The sequence below is a fragment of the Pinus tabuliformis genome, chromosome 7 (assembly GCF_031772625.1).
Source record: "Pinus tabuliformis cultivar Carrire ecotype Pingquan chromosome 7, CPIR1, whole genome shotgun sequence".
Taxonomy (NCBI): domain Eukaryota; kingdom Viridiplantae; phylum Streptophyta; class Pinopsida; order Pinales; family Pinaceae; genus Pinus; species Pinus tabuliformis.
The window spans coordinates 725,035,795-725,049,606 of record NC_142293.1 but is presented as its reverse complement, the minus strand read 5'-3'; the positions used below and the strand labels follow the sequence as shown (position 1 = coordinate 725,049,606).

The following is a 13,812-nucleotide window of genomic DNA, read 5'->3' as shown; positions in this document are numbered from 1 at the left end:
CTCTTGGGTTTATGTTTATTGCCATTTCCCTAAAAAATATTTGGTAATCAGAGAGACATTTTTTAAGAACCAGTGATTGAATGAAAGCTATGTCTGGTACGAAAAACGAAAAACTCTTGTGCTTATGTTTATTGCTAATTTATATTCAATAATCAAACGGACATAACTGCAGTCCTTCTGATTGCCAAATGATATTTAGCACTTAAATATTGAGGAATCAGCAATAGACACAAGGATGCCCATAGAAAACTAGCTGTTGGAGGCGGCGCTCTAACAATGCATCAGAAGTAGTTGGTGAATCCCTCTATGTGAGGAAGATGTGATTGTAACAGCAATTGATGAATCCCTCTATGTGAGGAAGTGTTTGGGTATGATTGAATGCCGAGCAGTTGAAATTAAAGGGGAGTGTTGGAATGTTAATTCCAACTGCAGATAGCAGGCGGACGTGGGCAGCCGACTCAGCAGCCGTACCAACGTCCAAACCGCTGCACCCAAAACCGTTCACGAAACTTGCCGGAAACATTTCGTACCAGCTTTCCGGCGAAGGAATAATCCGGCAATCGACTCTGATAAACTGTGGTGGCGCCGCGTGTCATTCGCCTGACATCAGCTGACGCAATTTTTCGGAGGCTAAAGTTCGGTAGCAAACTGGCTTCCGATATTCTTGTCAGCCGTCCGATCAGATTGTGCGATTTCCGCCGTCGATCTCCGAAGATGCAGTCCGCCCGCGTCAAGTCAGAATTTTGCGTGGAGTGTTAACCAATCTGTTTGACCGCCGATTTGTCAGTAAATGAATTGACCACCATGCTGAGAATTAAACGACATTCGTAAATAGTTGGTGAAACTTTAATTTTTGATGTTTTATGTTTGGTCACGGGAGCATGACTTAAATCATTAAAAAAATATATATCATGTATGTTTTAGTTTTAGTTTATATACATATATATAACGAGGCAAAATAAAAAAGGTGCTCCGGAGTTGTAATACGTTGACCATTGTAAAAGAATAGTGTGCAACGAAGAACAATGTATTTTTCGCACAGCATTGCATAAATAAAAAAGTGTGGAGCGCATATGGTTATGTAAGGTTATTGTTGCACATGGGAGAGGTGTAAGGTGCAGCAACGAAAGAGGAGGGAGAGCTCAGAATGAAGACCAGCACTTGAAGCAGGGGAAGATATTGCACAGCAGTGCATAGATCTTTTTTTTTAAATGTATTGGGTATGCATTGAAATGCAGGAGAAAAGAACGCATAGATATTTTTTTTTGAAATGGTGAATGTAATGAAATTTTTACTGAGTATGTGTAAAAATAGTTTTACACCAGTAAAGTAAAAAAAGGGGGTTTACTGCAGTAAACCCAGCACAGTGAATTCTCAGGTGGAGACATAGTTTTGTTTTGATGGGTGAAAGTAATTTTGGTGAATCCCTCTCAGCAAAGAGGATGAACATGTATCAGAGTTGGTTGAATGTATTTTTGGTAAATCCCTCTGAGTGAAAGAGGATGAATGTTGTTTCAGGCTTTATATTTTAATGAATAGAAATGTTTTTATGGCTGTGTAATACTCTGTTCTGAGATTTTTATTAAAAACTTCCCTGTGCAAAAAAATCCTGTGGAAAGGTAGAAACAGAGCATTGCCTCTCTGGTGTTTGTTTGTTTGATTTTTGGTATTTTCCCATCAAAAATACCCAACAGCTGTTGGAGGCTGCGCTCTAACAATGCAAAGTTGTCATGTCGCTTCATCAAACTCAATCGGACATACCGCTTCTCTCCTCCAAACAATTCGCCCGCTCGCCCGATGATGCCCCCGCTTCTGAAAACCGATGCGCAGTCTTCATCTTCATCTCTCTCGCATTTTACCCACGCGTACGCTGAACAAACACTAATTCCTCACTGTATCAGTAATATCACAAAAAAACAATCAACAAAACTCCGTTACAAACCATGAAAATATATATACCTGGCGAACGTCCAGTGGTGGTCGAGAAAAAACTGCAGTGATTAGCAGTCAAGTTCTGAAGGGAGAAACGGTTGGAGCCACTGAAGATCTTTTGCAGTCTTTGCCATCGTTCTTGCATAACATCGTAAGCGTAGTGAAATAGAAGTTATGATGCTTTTGGTCATCATATGTCTTCCTCTCTTCCAAGTTTCGTTGCTGGGAATTCTCCTGCGGCCCATAACCAGCTAATACTGTTTTCAATATCCTACTAGCCCTCAGCTGTGTATCATGCGACACGCCAATGGTATTTTCTAAAACGTATTCAGTCATCTTTTCGTACACATCATAGTCTTTCACAATAGCCCATTTGCAAATAAAGAATCACTCAGCTGGTTTGCGTCATACATAAAAAATTGTTCAACAGCCATGATAAAAAAGAAATGAAATTTTGAAGTGCTGGTGTAATTTTTAAAAGAAAAATAAAATATTTTGTAATAAAAAACAATAACAAATAACAAAGTTTTTTATAAATTTAAAAATTTATAAGATAATTTTTTATTCCTAATTAAGAGTATAATTTTTAAAATAAAAATAAAATATTCTCTAACAAAATATGATAAGATAAAAACTATTATAAGATGTGATAAAATTATTTATCTTATTCTTAGTTAAAAATAAAATATTTCCTATATTAAGTAACCAGAAGAAAATGTGTTAGCAATAGTAATTGCTACTCCAAATCGAGGAGGCTGGTCCGGTCAGAAATAGTAAAGAAAAAAATGGCATGAGAAAAAATTAAAAATAAAAATAAAATAATAAAAAAATTAAAAGAAAATTGATATTTTCTAGTAAAGAAATATATAATTCTTTTATATTTAAAAATATAATATAAAATATAAATAAACTATTTAAATATCTACCTTTACTAATATATTTTAATATCATTTTTCTATATAAAATGAAAGTTCACATAATGTATATCCATTTCTATGTTAAGTAAAATATTTCAATGCCAATTATGTATATAATATGTATGGATGAAAAGTAAATAATTAAATATTGTTAAAAATTATTGTCAAATATAAATGCATTATATATGGTTTAAGAAATAATCAATAAAAATAAAAGTTTACCATTAAAATATTTCAACTAATCTACTTATTTTCAAGAGTATTTTTCTATCAATTTTTGTCAAAAATGTACTAAAAATTTGTAGAAATTACAAGTTTAAGCTATATACCCAGGCATTTTTAAAACGCTAAATCTATTTATATATTTAAAAGATGCAATTGAAAAATCAAATCTATTTATATATTCAAAATACAATTTAAACAATGAAAAATTAACCATATTAACTATAAATTTATCAAACATAAGAAAAATCTAAAACATTTTTATACCTTACAAAATATTTGTATCAAAGAAAAATTTAATCTAGTTACTTAACAGATACGCACCTCATATGAATATAAACCCATTGGTAAATTACTAAAATGGATCTAGACCCAATAAAATGGATATGTACTCAGTAATGGAAATGAAGATGAGTAACCATTACCCCGACCTGCTTCCTCCGTGTCCAGAGAGCTTGGATAGGGTAAAGAGCATCACATCCTCATCAGCTGGCTCAGTAATGGCAGTATGGTGAGGCTAGTAATAGGCGTGATCATAAACATTTCTCACATCTTCTCCCTTTAAGGTGCCTCGTTGAATTAAACTGGTTGGACTGTCTGGAGTGTTGGGAATTTTCTGCTAAATTCCAAAACAAAATAATGAACAGAGAATGATACTCTGTTTTACACAGGATCTTTAACACAGGGAAGCAAAAATTGTTTGCTAAGCAGACAGAGTTTCTTACACCCACAAAACAAACTTTGTATTCATTAATAAAACAACCTGTTACAAAAGGATCTTCCTCTTAATAGAGGGATTCACCAAGAACTTCCAGTTCCATACAAAAAAAATTACTCTGTCTTCTCCTGAACATACTCTGTTTCTGCTTGCAAAATATTACACTGTTGTGTGTAAAATTACATATATTTATACTGCTGCATATTCCATTACAAAAAAAAACTTACATTCCCTTCGCGCTGCTACGCATATTGCATTCAACGAACAATCAACAAAGCTACCCTCGCACTGCTGTGCGTTACATTATACTTCAATCAACAAAAACCATCCATGCGCTGCTGCGCTATATTGCATTACAATCAACTAAAAAAAAAATTCCACGCTGCCCCTGTTCTTCTATATTCGCACTGCTGTGCATTTCACAATACCCTGGTCAACACTATTGTGTGTTGCATTACATATTCAAAAAAAAAAAAAGAAAACAACATAATGATATTACCATTACTCTTGTGCCATACTCCCGTCAATTTAAAAACATTAAAATTCAAAATTCTACCAACATTTACTATCCGTAGTAAATTCTATTAATTACTTCACGTGGAGAACTGGCAGTCAAACATAAAACTTTACGCAAGCTCCATGTGTTGGACTGTACGCAGCTTTGGCTTCAATCAATGGACATCCACCATCCTTTCAATCGGACGACTGACGCTCAGACAAACCAAACGAGATTTGCGTTCCGAGAAAAAAGTGGTTTTCAAAAAAGCTTGTGGACACACGTCAAATGGCGATTGTATTGCTGCCCCTCCGGAGAATACCACCTCCTCATGAAAAGCAGTGCGATAAGGCTCAGCATTTTTCTGAATTAAATGTGCTGCACAACAATTGAAACTATATTTTCAACACTACCCTTTAATTTCAACTGTTGGGTTATCAGTCATGCCCAAACATTTCCTCAAAAATTCAAAACTTTTCTGCCCCAAAGGTTTGGTTAGAATATCTGCAACCTGCTCCTGAGTTCTGCAATGTTCTAAGACAATTTCTCCATTGTTCACCAATTCTCTAATGTAGTGAAACTTTTTGTCAATGTGTTTCATTCTCTTATGAAACACCGAATTCTTGGATAATGCAATAGCTGAGCTATTGTCACAAAAAATCACAGTTCCTTTTGTTTTCTCTTGGCATAAGCTCCTCAACATCCTTCTCATCCAAACTGCTTGACATGCTGCTGCTGTAGTTGCCACATATTCTGCCTCTGCTGTAAACAATGCTACAGTAGGTTGTTTTTTAGAAGCCCATGAAATGGCTCCTGAACCCATGTGAAAAACATAACTGGATGTGCTTTTCCGATCATCTACACTTCCAGCCCAATCACTATCAGTGTATCCAATTAAATCTGAACATTCTGAAGTAGTATATAAAATGCCAAATCTTTTAGTACCTTTAACATACCTCAGAATTCTTTTTGCTGCTTGCCAATGTGCTTCTTTTGGCCTCTCCATGAATCTAGAAATTAAACTAACATCATACATTATATCTGGCCTAGTTGCAGTTAAATACATGAGGCTGCCAACTATGCTCCTATACAAACTAGGATCAAAATCCTTGCTGCTGTCCTCTTTGCTGAGTTTTAATCCCATCACTGTGGGAGTGATTGCTGCCTTGCTCTCCTGCATGTCCAATCTTTCCAACACTTCCTTAACATATTTCGCTTGTGAGATAAAAATCCCATTTCCATTTTGTTCTACTTCTATTCCTAAGAAGTATTTCAGCGAACCCATGTCATTCATTTCAAATTCTTCTTTCATGACTGTTTTGAAATTTTCAATAAGATGATCATCATTACCTGTGAAAATAACATCAACAACATATAACACAACAATTAGTAATTTACCATCATTTTCTTTGATGTAGAGGGTGAGTTCTCCCTCACATTTTTCAAATCCTACTGTACCATGCTCTTGGTGCTTGCCCATAAAGAGCTTTCTTCAATATGAACACTTTGTGCTCTTGGCCTTTCTTTTCATAGCCTAGAGGTTGTTCAATGTAGACCTCTTCCTTTAACACTCCATCAAGGAATGTTGACTTCACGTCCATTTGGTAAAATTTCCACTTGTTTTGTGCTGTTATGGACAACACTGCTCTCACTATTTCCATTCTAGCAACCGGTGCAAAAGTTTCTTCATAGTCTCTCCCATATTGCTGCTTGTATCCTTTGACAACCAGTCTTGCCTTGTGTCTTTCTATTTTGCCTTCAGCATTACTCTTGGTCTTGTAAACCCATTTAACTCCAATGACTTCTTTTTTTTGGTAGTTCAACTAAATACCATGTCTTGTTTCTTTCTATGGCATTGATCTTCTCATCCATAGCTTCTATCCATTTCCTATCTTTAGTTGCATCTTCGAAATGAACAGGATCATTAGCATGACAATATAATGCAAACAAAGAATTCACACCTTCATTTGCTGCCTCTTGTTCATAAATATCACTTAAATTTCTGAACTTCTTACCTCTTTCATTTGGTGTGCCAGTGCTTGAAGAAGCACTTGAATTTTCTCCTTGTGGTGTGATTGTAGAAGCACTTTCATTTCTCCTCAAGGGTGTCCCTTGCTGTCCTTGTGTTGTTGCCACTGTTTGGGGATGTATTTCAGCCATCTCCTCATCATGTACATCATGTGACAAAGAGCTTTTAACATTCAGTGTTTTCTCTATGCTTCCATCCCAAGCTTCCTCCTCAATGAACTGAACATCTCTACTCACAATGAGCTTCTTGGTGGATGGATTATACAACCTATAAGCTTTGGATTCCTTACTGTATAAAATGAGTACATTTTTCCCCTTTGCTGTCCAACTTCTTCCTTAGCTGATCTAGAATGTGTGCATAGGCCATACAACCAAAAACTTTCATGTGAGTGACTCCTTGCTTTCTCCCACTCCATGCTTCTTCTGACACTCTGTTCATGACTACTTTTGTAGGGAATCTATTCAAAATGTACGCTACACAGTGTATAGCTTCAGCCCAATAATCATTTGGCAAATGCTTTGCCTTTAACATGCTCCTCGTAATATCCATGATTGTCCTATTCTTCCTTTCGGCTACTCCATTTTGTTGCGGAGTGTACCTAGTGGTAAACTGTTTATGAATTCCATTTTCGCTACAAAACTATAGAAATTCCTTGGAGATATACTCACCTCCTCTATCAGTTCTCAGAACTTTGATATGCAACCCGCTTTGGTTTTCTACCGGTGCCTTGAAATTGCAAAAATTTTCAAACACTTCACTTTTGTTCTTAAGGAAATAGACCCAAGTTTTTCTAGTAAAATCATCAATGAATGTTAATATGTATTGGCTGCCTGCAAGTGATGGAGTTTGCATCGGTCCACATAAATGTGAGTGGACAATCTCTAAGGGTGCTTTTGCCCTTATGCTTTTCCCTGATGGAAAACTTTCTCTGTGTTGTTTCCCCAAGATACAACCTTCACAAAGGCTGTCTGGTTTCTCTATCAATGGTAATCCTTTTACCATTTCTTTTCTACTCAACAAATTAAGACCTCCAAAGTTGAGATGTCGAAATCTCAAGTGCCACAACCAACTTTCATCCTTTGGTTTTCTTTGGAAAGCCTCTTGAGTCACTGCTGCAATTACTTCTTTATTTTTCAAATGTGCCTTCATTTTGAGAGGGAACATCCTGTTCCTTGTCATCTTCACTTCAGCAATACGTTGTTTGTTGGGTGCTCTATCCATGATGGTGCATACATCATTCTTAAAGAAAACATTGTAACCCTTTTGAACAAGCTGTCCAATACTTAAGAGATTACATTTCATTCCAGGAACATAATAAACATCTGATATGGTTTTCTTTTCTCCTTTCTTTGTTAAAATTTTTACTTCTCCTTTTCCCGTAACAGAAACTTTGTTATCAGTCCCTAGTGTGACTTGTGACTTCACATTCTGATCTAACATAGAAAACATGGCTATGTTTCCTATCATATGGTTGGTGCAATTGGAGTCTAGAAACCATACATCTTCACTCTTTTCTTCAGCCATATTACAAGCTAAAAACAAATTATTTTGGGTGATATTTTCTTTAGTGAAATTTGCACTAGTTCTATTATTCATATCATGCTGTTCTTTCCTACATTCATTTGCATAATGCCCATATTTTATACAATAATAACATTAGACATTGGATTTTTCATACCTTTGTCCTTGAGCATGATGTTGTCCACTTTGTTGGCTACCGCCTTGGCCTTGGTTCTAATTTTGATTGCTGCCTCTTCCTTGAGCATTTGCTGGACTGTTTCTTCCACCTTTGTTTTGGCTTCTGCCTCTTCCTCTCCTGTTTCCTCTGCCTTGACCTCTTCCTCTTCCAAAGGACAACTGGGTCTTGAAGGCATGCTTTAGAGATGAGTTTTCATTTCTACTCAATCTCTGCTCATGTGTTATCAGTGATGCATGTAGTTCATCAACTGTGAAGTTTGTGAGATCCTTTGTCTCTTCAATGGTGGTGACAATCACATCAAACTTTGAGGGTGGGACCCTCAATAGTTTCTCCACAATCCTTCTTTCTTCAAGAATCTCTCCATAAGACCTTATCTGTGTGACCAAACCAATCACTTGTGTGAAGAATAAGTCAATATTGTCTCACTCCTTCATGCAAAGATTATTAAAATCTCTCCTCAGCAACTGTAGTTTTGCTGTCTTCACTTTCTCCATTCCTTGATAGGCTGTCTTGAGAGTTTGTCATGCTTCTTTAGATGTCTTGGCTGCTGCTATCCTTGGAAACACACTCTCATGCACTACTTGATATAAAAAACAGAGGGCTTTAGAATCCTTCTTCTTATATCTCTTCAACAGATCTTTCTCTGCTTGAGTTAACCTATTAAACTCATTTTCATCTGCTGGATCTTCAAATCCATCATCAACAAATTCCCATAAATCTTGTGAGACAAGCAAAGTTTTCATAGTTATTGCCCAATAGTCATAGTTTTTTCCATTAAACTGTGGGAGCTGAGTATTAAAGATACCCATGCTAATGCTGGTGCTAGAGCCAACCATTCTTGCACTCTTAACTATGGTTCAAATATTTGACTGTGTATTTAAAAATCACTAACTGTCTTCAACAACAACACAAAAAATTAGCTTGAGAAATACCTTGGATTTTTGACTGAGTCTTCACTCTGCTGGAGAAGCTGCTGCAGCAAGAAAATTCTTCCTTCAGCTTCTTTGACACCTTCAAAGAGCCTGGACAAGCTCTGATACCAATGTTGGGAATTTTCTGCTAAATTCCAAAACAAAATAATGAACAAAGAATGATACTTTGTTTTACACAGGATCTTTAACACAGGGAAGCAAAAATTGTTTGCTGAGTAGACTTAGTTTCTTACACCCACAAAACAAACTTTGTATTCATTAATAAAACAACCTGTTACAAAAACATCTTCCTCTTAATAGAGGGATTCACCAAGAACTTCCAGTTCCATACAAAAAATATCACTCTGTCTTCTCCTGAACATACTCTGTTTCTGCTTGCAAAATATTACACTGTTGTGTGTAAAATTACATATATTTATACTGCTGCATATTCCATTACAAAAAAAAAACTTACATTCCCTTCGCGCTGCTACGCATATTTCATTCAACAAACAATCAACAAAACTACCCTCGCACTGTTGTGCGTTACATTATACTTCAATCAACAAAAACCGTCCATGCGCTGCTGCACTATATTGCATTACAATCATCTAAAAAAAAATTCATGTTGCCCCTGTTCTTTTATATTCGCACTGTTAGTGCATTTCACAATACCCTAGTGAACACTATTGTGTGTTGCATTATATATTCAAAAAAAATAAAACGAAAAGAACATAATGATATTACCATTACTGTTGTGCCATAGTCCTGTCAATTTAAAAACATTAAAATTTAAAATTCTATCGACATTTACTATCCACAGTAATTCTATTAATTACTTTACGTGGAGAACTTGTGGTCAAACATAAAACTTCATGCAAGCTCCATGGACTGTACACAGCTTTGGCTTCAATCAACGGACATCCACCATCCTTCCTTTCAATCGGACGACTGACGCTCAGACAAACCAAATGAGATTTACATTCCGGGAAAAAAATGGTTTTCAAAAAAGCTTGTGGACACGCGTCAAATGGCGATTGTATCGCTGCCCCTCCGGAGACCGCAGCGGCTAACCAGCCTGCCATAGGGCATTAAATGCCCGGGGAGATGCAGGCTGGATAGCCTGATAACACGCGAATTCCCATTTCTTATTTAATGCCCAGTTTCCCCGCTCGCGTGTTATCGGGTTATCCAGCCTGCATCTCCCTTGGCATTTAACGCCCTATGACAGGCTGGTTAGCCGTTGCCCTCCGGAGACTACCACCTGCTCATGAAAAGCGGTGGTATAAGGCTCAGCGGTTTTCTGAATTAAATGCGCTGCACAGCAGTTGAAATTATATTTTCAACATGGAGACGCTGCAATTTGTACAAACCTGGTGGATTTGTTGGAGCGATTTGCCCATCCCTTCGCGTCTCCATTCCACATGGAGTTGACAGAGTAAAACATTTCAGTCTGGGTTCTATACGCCTGCAAGTGCAAACAACAAATACCATAATATTAGTGTCTGCAATCAAATAACTTGACAAAGCTTGAGAGATGTGGCCTGGTCATACTCCGTAGTAGGGTGCAGGTGCGACTACTTGTGCAGGGTATCGAGCGTCCTACTTATGAGAAAGGCTGTAAAGAGCAGCGTTGATAAGCTGTGTAGAGCCAGTTCCAATCACAATATACCTCCCCTCTGTCACCGCGTTTCCCACTAACGCATGGATCCCACGAATTTGAGTCTCCAACTCGGGGGATATCACGACTGTTGGCCATCGAGTATGCTATAGCTCATCCGATACCAGCCGGGCACCACTGTTGCGCTCGCTTCGGCATTCTTGATCCAGAAGGGCTCAAGAAACAGAGGATCCCCACTATAGAACAGTATTCAAGTTACCCTTTCGTCAGATAATTAAACACCTAATGAGATTTAGGAATTGAATTCAATTATGTTTTGTTAATTCATGATGATATTCAAGCTCACCTGTCAACATCGACAACACAGTCGACAACCGTTTGGGAACAATCGGGCCCCGTATAGCATTCATTACATTCACAACCAGATGTTTTTCGCTGACCATCTGGTGCAATATTTAGCATGTCGACGTAGACAAATCCATGGCCGGAACAATGATATGCTGTCGCTGCCTCTCCTTTCTGGGCAGCTCGCCGACTCCATGTCAGTGCTGGCAAATTATTATCACCCACTCCCTCTGCAGCTCTTGCATCTCGATGCAGTTCTTGGTGCAAAGATGAGTGGATGGGAAACACAGACAAGAGAGATAGAAATAACAGATTCAGTAGTAGCGAAAACACCACAAGCACATAATTTGCCAGTCTGGACTTCAATCGACCAGAAGCATTATCAGCATTTGAAGTAAGAGAGAGTTGTTGTTGGGGGTGGTCATCCATCTTGGGATTTCAGTCCCACGAGCGATAGATGAGAGAAAGAAGTCGGGCTAACGATTTCTTTAGGCCTGGAGATTGATGATGGATATCAACAGGAGTAGAGGTTGGATTGGAATTTCTCATGCAGCACCTGTATATATATAGATCTAACACTAAATGTATACCATATATCTATAACTCACATGTTGGATAATAAAGACGGTAACATGGTCAGAACTGTGACACTCCGAGTTTCATTTTGTAATGTCAAAGGACGCAAATTGAACAAAAATGTCAAATGATGCAATCAGGAATGCCGTATTGATTTGTTTTTGAATGAGAAATAATGGAAATTCGGGTATCATTTTCATAAAATAAGGCTATTTTTTTTTAGAAATAAAGGTTATATTTTGGATTTCCTTGAAACTTTTGATAGTCCATAAAACTATTTTTGAATGGAAAATAATAGAAATATTCATAATAGAAATTTTGGCATCAATTTCATAAAATTTGGCTAAATTTTTTAGAAAGAAGGGTTATATTTTATGTTTCTAAGGTATTTTTTATAATGTTGAATCTATTTATATCATAAAAACACTGTTCAATAGAGTAGTTTAACAGGCCACAATTTTGCCTAGAAAATAATAGAATTTCAGGCATGATTTTTGCCAAAATCTAGCAAAAATTTTAAGAAATGTAAATTATAGCTGACAAGTTTCCGCATTTTGGCTGCAAGAAGATTTTGATGATCTATTTCCAATATCAAAATAACCCTTCAGTAGAGTTTTGATGATGCTAAATCTATTTCCAATATCAAAATAACTCTTCAAACACCTATAGTCAAAATTTTTGATAAAAAAAATAAAAATTTTCTAAATTCTAGTTATATATAATTTTTAACCCTCCATAGACAAAGACCTATTCTGTAAGGCCTCCGAGAGATGAATGACGGGTGCAAGGCAGGCGCGGAGTAAATGACGAAGGCATGTGTGAGAATGCACGTGGTTGTGGAGTGTGCTCGCCCACTTATAAGGCGGACAGGCAGCTCGCCTTATGAACGAGCCGACGAAGGTATGCACAGAGCGTTGGGGTAAGCCGACGGAGTTTTGCATGATCGTTGGGCGTTACAACTATGGAAACGAAGGTCGGCCGCGTGGAGGGACGACACACCAAGTGAACGTATAAAAGCTTGAGGCGCAGGTTCATTTGGGACAACAACAAACATTCGCTCATACACTCTCGCATAAGGACAAGGGGAAAAGGTGCGTAGTCTTGGAAGGATATGTGCATATCTCATGTGCATAAGAACTAAAGACTTCACAAGTTTGTCTTATGTGAACAGTTGGCAAGTGTGCCACGGTTTGAGGAGGTTCTGGTGTGCAATTTTATGCAGGATTCGGTAGGAAGGACGAGTGACCTGGGTGAGCACTCCTTCTTATGCGAAGATGCATAAAATGATGTAAAAGGCTGTTCTATGCCTTGTTGTAAAATTATTCTAAGTATTGGCTTGGAGTTTGCCAAGCATTACTTGTGTTGTAATATTGAAGAAGCTATTATAATATATTGTTGGGCAGACTTTCTGGGAGTTGCCCCTCCCTTTGTACTTGCTTATTGTTGATGTTCTCGGTTTATTGTTCATGGTTAATAATTGAGAATGGTCTTCACTAAAGTATAAAGGATAATGCTTTATTCAGTTGCAAAAACATAAGCTAAGTATGTTCATGTTGAAGTAGGCGTAGTCCACGGGTGTTAGTATTGTTAAAAAGAAAGCGCTCGGTGGTGCCGCACCTCGGTACAAGCGGTTGGAAGATCACCGCAGGCGTAGGGGCGTGACAGTTGGTATCAGAGCTCGGTCGGAGCTGGTGAACAAAGGTTGCTCATGACAAAGAACAGGTTTTGAAGCTGATGAGCTGGGTTGCTCATTACAGTAGACAACAAGGCATGGCGAGTTTGGGTGAAGGGAGAAAGAAGCTCTTGCTTACCTTGGACAGGTTGAAGAGGTTGAAGGAAGAGAGGCCCCGAATCCGTGAAGAACTTAAAGCCTTGAGAAAGAATGTCGAAGGACTTCTCCAACTTAGTTGGGCGATGAAGTAAGTTGCATTTTATGCCAACAAGGAAGAGGAAGCCGTGGCCACAAGAAAAGGTGAACTTGGGGTTGATCGAGTCGAACCAAGGTTGTGCAGTACTACTAATGGGAAGCTCAAGAAACTTGATGAGGAAGTCCAACATGGTGATCTTAGTCTTCAAGAGCTCTTTGATGAAAGAGCCCGGTTGAGGAAGGAAAGTGACCAAGTGGAAGCCGAAATCAAGAGGAAACTTCTCAGTAAAGAGGTTGTTGTAATTGAAGAAGAAGAGCTTGACTACATTGACAAGCTGGGAGCTCACTACCGAAATCATCCAGAGGACATTCGGAAGCTAAGTTCCATGAACTTGTTCAATGGACACTTGGTTGGTGCACTTAAGCAAAACAAGGTCGAAGGAAAGCTTGAAGCAAGGCAAGCTAGGCCGAGACCGAGT

General features: G+C 37.8%; 1 pseudogene; it reads right to left on the bottom strand.

The window, feature by feature from the left end:
* Positions 1 to 458: 458 nt before the first annotated feature.
* LOC149249587 (tryptophan aminotransferase-related protein 3-like) lies at positions 459 to 11,319 on the bottom strand (annotated as a pseudogene).
* Positions 11,320 to 13,812: the final 2,493 nt, after the last annotated feature.